Below are 14,777 nucleotides of genomic sequence, written 5' to 3'. Positions count from 1 at the left end.
TTAGAAACCTGGAAACGCCTCCGCTCTCCAGGACTCAATCAGTCCACTTCCTTACCATCATCTCTGGGGGTTGACGATCGGGTACAGGCTGTAGAAGTCGCCAGAGACTTGGCACCACGTTCTTGATGGGCCTCTAACTTAGCTTCCTTTCTAGACCTGAGCCTACGATCAGCTCTGACTGCCAATTCCATAGCCTGATTTAAGGTAGATAGTGACGGATGGGACAGCAATAGATCTTTTACTGCGTCAGACAGGCCTACCAAAAATAAATCTTTGAGCACACAATTGTTCCATGCAGATTCACCAGAATACTGCCTGAAACTAGAGCAATATTCTTCTGCCGACTGGCACACCTGGCGTAGGGCCAGCAACTTACTGACTGCGTAACATGCACGATCGGGTTCGTCAAAAATATTCCTGAGCTCAAGAAAAAAAAGAGTCTACCAACTACAGACAAGCAGAATCAGCCGGTAAAGAATAGGCCCATGACTGAGGCCCTTCTCTGAGCAACGACATAACAATACCCACCCGTTGGGACTCATACCCAGTGGAACGAGGCCGCAAGTGAAAAAACAACGTACAAGCCTCCTGGAATACAAAGAATTTTTTCTGGTCCCCCAAGAACATCTCGGGTAATGGGCATTTCGGTTCTGGTACTGGATCAGCGGGCACAACCAACCGCTGCTCATGATGGCTGAGACGCCCCGACAGGTCCTGAACCATCCTGGCCAGGTCACGAATCTGACCGATAATCGTATTGTAGGACTCCATTCACACTGTGAATCCCACCTCAAAAAAACACAGGAAAATATTTTTTGGGCCAGTTATTATGATACTGTACTAGTGGAATGCACAGGTACGCACGGCGCGGGGCTCCCTGACCTTCACCCATGCCAATGTCCCTTCCTGGAGATAGCCCCAAAGGTGGACACATCCAGGCTGCCAACTCTGACCCTACGCTGCCTAGTGGCAGGACAGGAAGGCACCACCGTACCTATGCAGGTGACTACTCACTAGTACTGACAGGCCAGGCAGAAGGAATAACCAACACAAAAGGAAACCACAGAACACAGGCAGAGCTGGATCGGGGCAGGGTAACTTTCACTGGAGCAGGACCGAGTTCAGACACACAGAGGACGGAACCAATAACTGGCAACTGCTATCAGCAGCTGCCAGACTATATTCAGGAGTCTCCTCCCCTAGGGCAGAGACCAATCAAGCCGGCTGACTGGAGCTCCCAGCCAGCCACTATAACTCACAGAGCTAGAGCGCGCGCACCTCTCATAGCAGGCACACGTGTGCGCACGGCTGCGCGTGCCACCTGCCGTGCCCGCACACCGGAGCGTGGTGCTGCCACTCACCAACCCGAATGTGGGGGCAACGTCATCCCAGAACGCCGCGGTAAACCGTGCCACCGCGACCCGGGGTCCATGTACGGCCTCATGGTAACATTTTTAGTACTTTTTTATAGTTTTACTTGTACTAAATGAACTTGTACAATTGGCAGTGATGTAGACTTTCAGCTGGTGGATTCTCTCTACTTACCTCTAACCATTTTCTTTTCTCAAAATCAGTTGATTATTTTACGTATCAATCAGCTGGAACATTCCATCCACCAGCCTAATATTGTGTGTTATACAACTACACAGCCCCATACACAGCCAGCTGCGATGCCCAGTGGGATCTTACACCTTTTTACCTTTTCAGTAATTTAAACTACAGTCGCTCTTCTGTGAGATCAGATCAGACAGGTAGCCTTTACTTCCCAGGGGCATCATAGAGCCTTGGGCGCCCGTGATCCTCATCATGGAGCCTTGGGCGCCTGTGACCCTACTGCCAGTCCAATGATTGTCCTTCAGTAATACAATGCAGTTGCAGAAGGGGAAACAGCAGTTGTGCTCTCCGGGATGGGTGCAGAAAGATTTAGGTAACACGGAGGCAGAAGGGTTAACTACAAATAAGTATTTACTGATATAATAAGCAGTACATAAACCGGCCACACTGAAAAAGTCTCTGGGACTCCCCTGCATACCATGGTTACTTCCCCCTTTGTGCCGGTCACATAATTGTACATGTAATGTTCTCACTATCAGGAGTTCTTCTCTACATAACATCCCACCTGTTATTGGTGACATTTCTCCTTCAGAGCAGGGCACACAGTCATAGCAGCAGTCCGCGTGACCGGTTCTAGAAGCCATTCTGTATCCAGGAGGACATCTGTCATTACACCGGAACTGGGGGAGTTAGAAGATGCAATTGGTAGACTGAAAATATAAAAGGGGTCTCGTTGTAATTTCATCACATTCTTCGTATTCTCCTGGACTTCCTAATCTGTCAATGCAGACACATGTAAAGGGGATGGAAATACTAGCTTTGTGTAGTTGGGAATTGCTATAGCTTCTGATGTTTCTTAAATAACTACTAGTGTCAATTATGCTACTGCTTAAGCGGATTATTTTTATGTAGACTGTTATAGCTTCTGTGGATATTGTGTCTGTGGTCTCCATCACCAGTGGAATTCTAAGGTTTCTGTAACTGATTACTGTACCGTGTGAGGCATGTTACTATTCCGATTACTGTACCGTGTATGTCTGTTGCATGACTGGTACGGCTTGTCTTGTCCTGCAGGGTGTGCCTGTGTGTGATGCAGATGTCAGAGTGTGGCCACCAAGTGAGTCATTGTTGCTACTGTAGTGAGGTGTACATGTAAGTGGAAGAGGTCTGTGCAAGGTTGGGTGAAGTCCTGGAGCCTGCTGAGGAATTCAGTGCAGCCAAAAGCACTGTATGTGTGAAAGCCCAGGAGCCTCCTGAATGCAGAGCTGAGAGCAGACCGGTCAGTCTGGACCATCAAGGTGTGGGAGCTCCGAATATTGATCTGCTGTATAGCTAAAAGAGTGGAGGCCTTGACACCAGAGACTGTGAGTGCATACTTCTGTGCGCCGACAAGTGTGTTCCCGCAGCCACCCCAGGCCTGGGATTGTCTGTGAAGATACGGTAGTAATTGTTGCACACGCTCAGATCTTGTAGGAAGAAACAGGGAGGCAGCTGTAAGTAAAGGCTAAGTCCATGAGAGAGGAATTGTGAGAACTCTAGTCCTTTACATTAGTGATCCCACCAAGAAGAAGCCCCGGCAGCAAGAAAACTGCTGAGCTGCACAGGACTGAGCAAAAGATGAAAATGAAAAGAGTCTTCAGGTACATTCTGTAGGTACAGTTATTTATTTTAATAAGCTTGTGAACTCACTTTCATTCTTTCACCACATCACATCACCAATACAGGATACTATAAGTGATGTTTTAATATAAGTACATGAAAATAAACTAACCTTGGTTTATAGGACACTTACTCACTTGGCCAGGTTTCCATGTGATGTTTTCTCTGTGAATTTGGAGCTGTTGATCCTCTGCAGTGAAATAGATTCCTGTGTTCTTAAACAACATATCCTTTTCAATAACCAGCAAGTTCATTAGTGGAAGTTGAGAGGTAAGTTCTCCTTCCTCAGTGAAGGAAATCTTGTCACCATTATGACCCAAGTAATTAATTCTTCTAACAAAATGTTTTATCTATAAAAAAGAAAGATGAAGGAAATTCAAAGACAACAAAATTCTGCAAAAACAACTGAAGTGTATGGGAACAGAATGGGACGCCCACTCTCTCTATGACCTACTACTCTAGGGTGTGTAAACATCATCAAAATATGTCCCCTCCAGGGGGCATGGCTTGGTGAGGCACCAGAAAGGACGCTTGTGCCTAAGCTCCGTTAAAGAAAGGCTCACAGCAACATTAAAAGCATCAACAGACGGGAGAAAACAACCCCATCGGGGAACTCACCAGGCATCAAGCGATGTCCAAAAGGAGAACAACCAGGGTGAAGCCCTCCAGACTGGAAGATTTCTTCACGGTGCGCGGCTCCTCTCCTGACATGGCGGCGGAAGACGAACCAGCCGACGGCACACTGATGGGGGAAGTGCAGGCAACCACAGGCGCCGAGGACACAGGTGACCTGCTGACAGCCGTGGAAGAAGTAGAGGAAGTGGAGGAATGTGTGGAAGCTGTGGTAAAGAGGCAGGCAACAAAATCTCTCAGGGCTGGGGACAACACTAAGTGGGATAATAGGCACAAGATGGCGCCGGACACGCTGCTGCTGAGCGCTCCCTCCCCCACAGGCAGCCCGGAGAAACAAAGGCCAAGACTTTCTAATGCTGACAATCCAGATATACAGTGCAATAATCACACAAATGAGAATGGAAACAGCCTGGCTAATCTCTCAGCCTCAATCTCAGCCTCAAATAAACCAGCCTCAGAACTTTATATAAAAGAGATAGTAATGGCTCTGTGCGACACCATTCAACTCGACCTAAAAAACCTAACTTCCCACATGAATACCTCAGTCCAAGAAGTTAACAACCGTATTGAAAAAACGAAACTAGGATGGGAGAACTACTTAAATCTCACAACTCCCTAATAGATTCGCACTACGACTTGGAAGCAAGCGTAGCTAAACTGCCACAAAAACTTACAGACCTAGAGGACAGAAACAGACGTAACAACGTCAAAATACAAGGAGTGTCTGAAAAAAATCTCAAACGCTGAAATAATGGGAATTGTACTACACTTCCTCTGAAAAATCCTGCCTGAAATCCCAGAACAGGAGTTGAAAATTGATAGAGCCCACAGGCTTCCACTCCCGAAATTCCTCAAACATAATACTCCAAGAGACATTATTTTACGTATACATTATTACAGCACTAAAGAAGCCCTCATGAACGCGGTGAGGAAACTTAAAGTGCTTCCGAGCCCATATCCAGATCTACGCATTTTTATAGCCCTCTCACAAGCCACCATGGAAGCAAGAAGAGGCTTCACAGAAATAACATCTGCTCTGAGAGAAACAAACATCCATTTTAGGTGGGATTTCCCTACAAAAGTCATTGCCACCAAAGCAAACACAACCCACATCTTGCATAACCCCACTTCAGTGGCAGAGACTTTAAAAGCATGGGGCATCAAAATTCCATACCGTACCCTTAACGCACCTGTTAAACCTGGTTTGAGCAAATCTGAAACGCAAAGCTAAAAGATCAACACTTTAGATCACTAAAGCTTTAAATGTGCATCTAATCTAAGGATCTCCTACTTCACCATCCCGTCAAAGTCAAGATGTTGGTGAGTCTTCTCACCGTAGTGACTCCCCCCCCCCCCCAAATGATATCGCAGGCGCAAGCTTGTGTAGATAAATGTTCTAGCAAACACCTCTACTGTACCTTACTCCCCATGCAAAACATCTTCAGCTGTTTGGAGATAAATATCACTTGCTGGGACATAAGCTATATTGCAATTTTCCTACAAAGGGAAAAACGTCGATCCCATAGTAAGGTTTCCGTATGTGATTCAATCTTTTACTGGTTTCTAGTTGTACATGTAGTTTGTAAATGTTTGTACAGTTCTTTTGTTCTGGCAGAACCACACAGGATCCACCGATCTCCTCTCCTCCAAAGTAAACACACAACAACTCAAGAATGGCCACCAGATTGATGTCCCTAAATGCCAATGGTCTGAACACCCCCTTTAAGAGAAGCTTGGTGTGGAGAGAAGCAAATCGCCTTGGAGCAGAAATCGTATGTATACAAGAGACCCACCTGCTAAATGTTGACAGCCATAGAATGTCCCACAAAAAATTTCCACAAATAATACATGCCTGTGCACCCAAAAAACGCAGGAGTCCTAATAGCATTCAAAGAAACAGCCCCGTTTAAAATAGACAAACAAATCTGTGACCTAAAAGGCCGCTTTATAATCTTGGCAGGCTCCCTAAAGAACACACAGGTCACAATAGCCAGCGTATACGTACCTAACTCAAAACAAGTTAATTTCCTAAATAAATTCTTGAAAAAAATAAAACAGATGGCTAAAGGCTCATTAATTATTAGTGGCAATTTTAACTTGGTGCCAGAAAGATACATAGACACTACTTCTCGGGAAACAAGGGGAGGCAGGTCCTTGGGCATGTGGTTGAGAGAAGCTGCGTTATTTGACACATTTAGATGTATCAATGCTTCGGCCAGAGACTACTCCTTTTTCTCAATCACTTATAGCCTCGGTAGTTAAAGCCAAAATAGGCGTAATAACTTGGTCAGACCATGCTCCTATAATGACATCCCTGGCCTTCGAAAGCAACCGACAAAACAATAAATTGTGGAGAAACAATATCTATCTAATGAAAATACCTAAATTCCGTAAAGATATACAAGACGCGCTAGGAGATTACTTTTCTTTAAATGACACACCAGACGTTAGTCCTGAGACACTCTGGTTAGCTCACAAGGCCTATATAAGAGGCATTCTCATAAAATGGGAGCCAGATATTAAAAAGAAAAACTAAAAAACACCGAAACACTAATGGCAAAAATTCAGACTCTAGAAAATCAGATACAATCCTCCGCAACCCAACAATTGTATGACGACCTATTTAAAGCAAGATTGGAACTACGCAGAGTACTACAAAGGGACTTTGATAGAGAGGTGGCCTCCCATCGAGTGAACATCTACTCCTCCTTAAACAAGCCCTCTAAATGGATGGCAAACCTATTAAAAAGAAAAACAGTCAAAACCAACATCCCCTATATTTGGAACTCAAAAAACAAAAACTATAAAATATCGCACCCTAAACAAATCCTTGAGATATTCCGCTCTTTCTATAGCAACCTATATCATTTAGGAAAAGACCCACAACTTTCTTATCCCACAAATGCCAATATAGAAGAGTTCCTGAATAAAATCAAACTCCCTTTGGTGCACACATCTCAGGCAATCATGCTAGACCGTCCTATAACAATATCAGAAGGGGCCGAAACAATTTCCTCCATGAAAAGCCAAAAAGCCCCCGGGCCAGATGGCTTCTCATCTGAATATTACAAACTGTTTTCGGATCCCCTGTCCCCCTACCTAGGGAAAATTACAAACTCAGCTATGACAAAGGGATCCTTTCCGGAGGAAATGCTCCAGGCCACTGTAGTGGTACTGCCCAAACCTGGCAAAGAGCCAAACGAACCAGCAAATTTAAGACCGATATCTCTACTAAATACCGACGTCAAGATATATGCAAAAATACTAGCAAACAGAATGCTCAACATTCTTCCAAATATCATTCATACCGACCAGGTCGGATTTGTAAAGGGGCGGCAGGCCTCGGACGGCGCGAGAAAACTTCTCAATCTCATTCACTCTTCAAAAACATCAGGTTCCCCATCTATCATGGTAGCTTTAGACGCAGAAAAAGCGTTTGATAGGGTCCATTGGGGATATACATTCCAAACCCTAGCTAAATTTAGTTTTGGGGAGGGTGTGATTCGCACCGTCCGGGCCCTTTACTCCTATCCTATCGCTACGGTGTTAGTTGATGGTAATCTTTCGGATAAGTTTATAATAATTCACCAAAATTTCATATTACAAGCTTAACGTGGACAAATCAGTAATATTAGGCATAAATGTCCCAAGAGATCTAAAACACGCAATACAATCAGAATTTTCTTTCAGATGGAGGACAGACAGCATCCCATATCTGGGAGCAATGATGTCAGAAAACATTGACAAATTAGAAGAAATAAATTTTATACCGCTTTTGGAAATATTCCAAAAAGAGCTGGATTATCTATCGAGCATAAATTTATCTTGGCTTGGCAGGATTATGACATATAAAATGAAAATCTTACCAAAGATTTTATACCATTTCAGGGTTCTGCCAATCCCTATCTCAAAATACATCTTCAAAAAACTACAAAGGCAGCTGACAAAATTCATTTAGCAAGGAGGCATACCAAGAATTGCTTTACCAATTCTAGCCCTCGATCGGAAAAAAGGAGGTGCAGATATACCCAACTTAGAAAAACATTTCAAAGCCACAATTTTAAATCAAAGTAGACAATGCGTAAAAAACGACAACATAATGACCTGGGTGGGTATGGAGACACACACTACTAAATCCCCCAAAGGAAAATTACTACTTCTTGCAACATCAATTACAGCTACAGCAGAACACTCAGACGTAAAAATCATTTTAAAAAAACCACCCCCTACTGTAGTGGATATCCGCCATATGTATATTTTCGGGACAGTGGACATACATTTCATGTGTAGTGAACAGGAGACCTGTTTTCATTAAAGTTAGGCATTCTGTATACCAATTACAGTATTATTTCATTTTGTTTGCTCCTCTACAAATATAAATATATTCTTCATGTATCCAATATATCTACTTCCTCATATATCAAGAAACTTTCCGCTTACTAAACTCCTATAGATACAAGCAGAAGCTAGCATTTAGCAAGAACGCTCTAGTTCCCGATCCTGGTAACTTTAGGAGAAGTAAAAAATCAGACACAAGTAACCGCAGTCTGAGACATTACCACTTTTTAGCAGATGACGCAAATAGCTATGGAAAATTTAAACTAATAATAGTGCAAGCTATAACCTCCAATCATATCGGACCATCCACATGTGGGGTTCAAGCAAACCCTCTTCTCTTCCTGCCCTCTCCAGACTGATACCACGTGACGGGCAACAACAGATGACCGGATGAAGGAAGAATCTCAAGATGCTTATCCAGTAATTAAACAATACGTTGTATCTATGTAATCTTTGGCATGCCCAAAAGGGCAGATATGTTAAACCTTATAAAAGAGGCTCCGCGCCCACAAATAAAGGAGAAAGGAGGAACTTTTCATATGCTGAACTTGTGTCAGTGTGGTTGCTTCAGGCTGTGCGCACAGTCTCATAACCTTAATTTGGAAGGGTGCAAACACTCCTATTGAGTAAGCCGTGGACCCACAAAGGATATTCATGACAGTACGGTGTCAGCCTCCATAAAAATCTGGAGAGAATACTCGGAGAGAGCGGCTCTAGACGACTCTCACAAAAAACCCAAACTACCACTAGAGATACTGAACCTAATAATACCCGACATAAAACTTGACACATGGATAAAGAAGGGACTAAAAACACTAGATGACCTAACGACAGAAAAGGGGATAAAAACGTTTGAGAGTATAAGCCTAGAATTCAACTTAACACAAAAAGACCTCTTCAGCTACACAAGAATTGCTGCCTTTTTAAATAAGTCCCCTATATACAAAACAACAATTCCAAACATGGTTCTGGAAAAAATCAAACAACCCCCCCCCCCCCCCCCCCCCGCCTGGAAAATCAGAAACCAGATAATTCTACGATATTTTAACTGGAAATAATAACCTATCCAAAAAGACACATATGATCAGCTGGGATAAAGAAATAGGCGAGGACATACCAATTGAGAAATGGGAAAAGGCGTATAAAATGGTGTGTGGCTCCACCAGGGGACTGGGTGTCTTAGAGACACAAATGAAAATAAACTTAAGATGGTACTACACCCCAAGCTTAAAAGCCACAAGATTCCAACACAGCAATGACAAATGTCAAAGGGACTGCGGTCAGAGAGGTGCACTCACCCACATATTTTGGACATGCACCGAATTAAAATGTTTCTGGGATCCCATCCTAGACTATCTCAACAAAATTTTAAAAATTCAAATTAATCCTATTATTGGTAGACTTGAATAAATACCCTCCCAATTCTAGATACCTATTGGCTCATGCCCTGATGACAGCCAAATCCCTAATCGCCAAACATTGGAAATCTCCCTCCCCTCCTACATTTGGTGAATTCATAAACCGTATGGCTGAACAACATACATTTGAAAAATGTTTGGCGCTGAGAGATAATTCTCTAATAAAACACAAGGAGATCTGGAGACTGTGGAAAACAATCTAAATAGAATTTTATTTCTTAAAATGCCAAATGTTCGCTTTAATAAATGTTCGTTTAATAACATTATAGCCAAATACTTGTTTAAATTGTTGTAATAAAAAATAAAAAAAACTCGGAGATATTCAACAGATGACATACATGACATGTAAGATTTTGTAGAAATGTCACCCAAATGTACATATTTTATGTCAGATCGTTACGATGTTTGTAAACTGTCTAAAATCCGAGAATAAAGATCTAATATTTTAAAAAAAATAAAGATATATATATGTCCCCTCCAAATTATGAAATTGGAGGCATACACAAGGATTCCAAAGTCGGCCTTCGCCATATTGTTATGGTTCCATACAAGTCTGAGTTTAAGGTGACCTTGAATCTTTATGCCTGCCATTATGTGTGATTTCTAAAGAAATTACATGTTGGCAGCATGGTAGCAATTTGCATGTTACAATGTATATGGCATTTGTGTAACACATCTACCTACCTGCCTGCATTCTGGAATCATTGTTGTTGCCAAACAACTTACATTTTGGAAACATGACCGTTTAACTAATCAGAAAAAACAAAAACAATTATATATATATATTTATTCTAGATGACCTGTCAATGAGGTGTCCAAGCAGGATTGCATTCTGACCTTTGAACTTGTCTGACTACCCCAAGCCTGCTGTTCTGGTGATTAAGTTATTATATCAAATGCACCTTTATTATTAAATACATGAGACATCCAGACTATAGCTGAACGTACATCTCTCTGTATATAGTGGTATAGATCATGCTGGTGTAATCTGAATATCTATGTATGTAATGTAGAGGTGCAGGGAATGGCCTTTGGGGGACTACAGGCAGGCGTTCTGGTGCCCGAGATGAGAGGTTACACCTGTGGGTGTGGCAGGAGGTGACATAAAAGTTTGGGTTCCTCTGAGCAGAAAGTGGGCTGAAAGCCAGAGAGAGAGGTCCAAAAAGAGAGACATAGGCTGAAAGCCAGCAAAGGAAGTCGAGAGTGAGAGACCTGAACTGAGAGCCAAAGAGTGTGGAACTTGTCCTTGAGTGAGAAGCAAGTCCAGCAGAACAAAGAGAAATAGATCATCTCTATGCAGAAGCTCTGGAGAGCTGGGTGGAACTGACCTGGGAAAGCTGAATCATGTTAACCCTAAGAAGATAATGGATGAGAACCAGTCTTTAAACTTACAAGGATTGCAAATTGTTGAAGTTGTGGATATTGTAGTTGCTGAGCAATGCCTATTTAAGTGAGTTGTACAGACTTCTGAAACAAACTACCCTTAGTTACAGTCACTTCCTAATGCTGCCAGCTGATTTCTCATGTGGAAATAGACCTCTTATACCAGTGATGGCGAACCTTTTGGAGTCCGAGTGCCCAAACTGCGACCTAAAACCCACATATTTATCGCAAAGTGCCAACATGTCAGGGGGCGGGGCTTATCACGACGTATGATTTTACCTCCGTCGTTCTAAAAAGGACAGGGCCGCTTCAAAATAGACAGCGTGCAGATTTTAACTGCTTTTTGGATGCGCGTCCATCAAAGTAGCACATTATTTACCCCACATGGTGACCGTCATCCGAAAAAATTTAAAAAAAAAGAACGCCAGAAATGCACTTTCAGTCACCCTGTCTCCCAGAAAAAAATGCAATAAAAAGCGATCAAAAAGTCGTATGTATTCCGAAATGATACTAAAATAAACTACTGGACATCTCGCAAGAAATGAGCCCTCGCACAACTACGTTGATGGAAAAATTAAAAAGTTATTGTGCGCAGATGATGGCGGCAGAAAATAATTTTACAAAATTAGATGTCTTTACAAAAAAATAAAAGTAGTACAGCAAAAAAAACTATACAAGTTTGGTATCATTGTAATCGTACTGACCAACTCGTCCCGCAAAAAACAAGCGCTCATACAGCAACGTCGATGGATAAATAAAGGAGTTATGATTTTTAAAAGGGAAAAGGAAAAAACGAAAATGGGGAAAAAAAACGAGTCCACGTCATTACAGGGTTAAACGTGAACTTTGAGCCACCTGCACATAGCCGGGTCAGATCCCGCAGCAGAATCAACCCTGTGCCTCGCCAGTGATCCCCGTGTACCTATCCGGGTTCTTCATAATCTGTATTACGGCTCTACCAGCCAGCATGCATGCGCAGTACAGATTATGCCGCGCTGACGCAGGTCCTGCGGCCATTCTGTAATTATGACTGCGGAATGGCCGCAGGACAAGCTGCTTCCATTGACTTCAATGGAAGCCATCCGTGCGTAGCCCTCACAGAATCGCTGCATGCTGTGATTTCTCTTCCGCGAGCGGAAAATCGCAATCAATTTCTGCTCATGGAAGTGAAACCACGTATTTCCCCAGCATGCTATGGGGCGGTATTTGCTGTGGAGTTTGGAGGTGGACGCCCGCTGTGGACTCCACAATGCAAATCCACCTGTGTGCGTTCTGCCAAAGGCCGCCTGCACATGAGCGGAAATTCCGCGGTGGGATTTCCCGCGAAATTTCCGCTGCTGGAAGCCTGCATAGGATTGCGTTAACAAACGCAATCCTATGCAGACGGCCGCGGTTTGGCCGAGAGAAATATCGCGCAGCAAACAAATTGCGGCACGCTCTATTTCTGTGCAGGGCTCGCAGAAATGTCACTCACCCGCTGCCGGATCCGGTCTGCCCAGCAAGCCAGCACATCAAACAGCCGGAGCTGCGGGGCGCGGGTGCGTACGCACTGGTCCCTGCAGGTGCTCGGGTCGGATCCCGCGGCGAGAATTCTCGCTGCCGGATCCGACCCGCCCGTCTGCAGGCGGCCAAAATACAACATGCTGCGATTTTCCATCCGCGAGCGAAAAGTCGCAATTGATTTTCGCTCGGCGACATGGAAAACTGATTTCCAACAGCATGTCTATGTGCAGTATTTGCATTGCGGAATCCGGAGGCGGACACCGCAATGCCAAAACGCCCGTGTTTATGTGTGTAGTGGTGAACTGAAGTGTTTAGCAGTTATCTTTGCAGTAACTGCTGTTCGCTTCTTACTTTAACCCAGGCAGCAAGGATCTTCTTTTAAACCTCTTCTTTACTGCTGAAGCTCTGCTCTGCTTCTCTCACCACCGGCACTCACTGAGCGCAGGCTGTTGTCGGCTCTGCATTGGAAATCCCCGCACTACTTCTGACATGGGAGGTAGAAAGCGCTCCCATTGGGCTGCTGTGCGGAGGGGCGGGGATATGAGGAGCAGACAACAGCCTGCGCGTGCCGGCATCTCCTTCACCTCCGCTGCCGTCTGGGCTTTATTTAAATCTCCCGCTATAGGAGTGACAGGGGAGTAAGGAAGCGCTCCCATTGGCCTGATGTGTGGAGGGGCGGGGGACGAGGAGCTGCTAGAAGACCGCGCGTGCCGGCAATCAAGTTCACTCTGCAGTCAGCGCTGCCCTGCCTTACATTTGACAGGGCAGGAAGCTCTCTCTGCAGTGCCGACGGCCGGGTGATATCAGCGAACAGCACGCGTGCCGGCAGAAAGGACTCCGCGTGCCCTCCCCGGCACGCGTGCCATAGGTTCGCCAACACTGTCTTATACTATCCTGCTTACAATAATTCTATAGGTACAGCTGGTATGAGCTACAGGATTCTGTATGTAGTGATACTGACCATGCTGGTAGACCCTGGTATATCACTATATACAGGATGCATAACTTACACCAGATGTACATTATTAATTTTATACAGAAGATACCCAGGTTATACCAGTGTGCTCCAAATCAAAATACTAATAACCACCTGTCTGTGAGTGAGTAAGTGACTGTGTGAGTTATATGCGATGATGTCACCACCGTGTGATCAGTACCATGGCTCTGAGCTCCACCACTAATCACAGACTGCAGGAAACTGAACAGCAGGTATGGGGCTAGTCAAACAAATCCAAACGTCATAATGCAATTATGCTTGGTCTCCTTATTGACAGGTCATGTACACCGCTGGACTGGCAGAAATATTTGTTTTTTTCTGATTGGTCAAATTTCCATGTTTCATCACAGGTCCTAAAACAGCAGCCATGTAATTATTAATCAAATCCCTTCACCCTGGCTTTAAGCTTCACCCCTGATCACATGACAGTGACATCATCTCAGGTCCTAAAACAGCAGCCGTGTGCTTAAAACCCAATCCCATTCACTATATTATATTAGTAAGTGGTACATTATAATCTCCCTTAATTGCACCACCAGAAACACTGGCACTATAATTATCTAATAATTACTTGTCACTATATACATAAGATGTGTAACGTATTTCAGCTATAATATAATTATATACAGGAAATACCCAGGTTATATCAGCATGATCCATATTACTATATATACGGAGACGTATCACTTATACCAGCTGTACATATGTTATAATTAGAGATGAGCGAGCATGTTCGTCCGAGCTTGATGCTCGTTTGAGTATTAGCATATTCGAAAGTGCTCGTTACTCGAGCGAGCACCATGCGGTGTTTGAGAAATTGTCACCCCTTCTTCCCCACATGTTTAGCGGCTTTTTTAGCCAATGAACATGCAGGGAAGGCTTTGACATCTTCTGCTATGACGTGCCTACCCAGTTTTTTTATTTGTTTTTGGCTGAAAGCATTAGCATAATAGGCCCAAGTGTGTGTCCTGTCCATGCGCACTATATAACAACACTGTACTCATCTTACACTGTCTATTTTTTTATATATTGTACGCAAAATACCCCTGTGTGTGTCCTGTCGATCCGCACTATATAACAAGACTGTACACATTTTACACTGTCTATTGCATAGCATTTTGACGCAGTGCATTATACAACATGATCAACACTAGGGGTAAGGGTCGAGAACGTGGGCATCCGAATGGGGTGTGGGCAGAGGCCGAGGTCCTGGGTGAGGTGAAACAGTGCTTGCTGCTGAGGGAGAAGTACAATGCCGCGTATCTACGCTCCCTAGCTTCATCTCACAGTTT

The sequence above is a fragment of the Eleutherodactylus coqui genome, chromosome 7 (assembly GCF_035609145.1).
Source record: "Eleutherodactylus coqui strain aEleCoq1 chromosome 7, aEleCoq1.hap1, whole genome shotgun sequence".
In the NCBI taxonomy this organism is placed as follows: Eukaryota; Metazoa; Chordata; class Amphibia; order Anura; family Eleutherodactylidae; genus Eleutherodactylus; species Eleutherodactylus coqui.
This window is presented reverse-complemented; position numbering follows the sequence as displayed.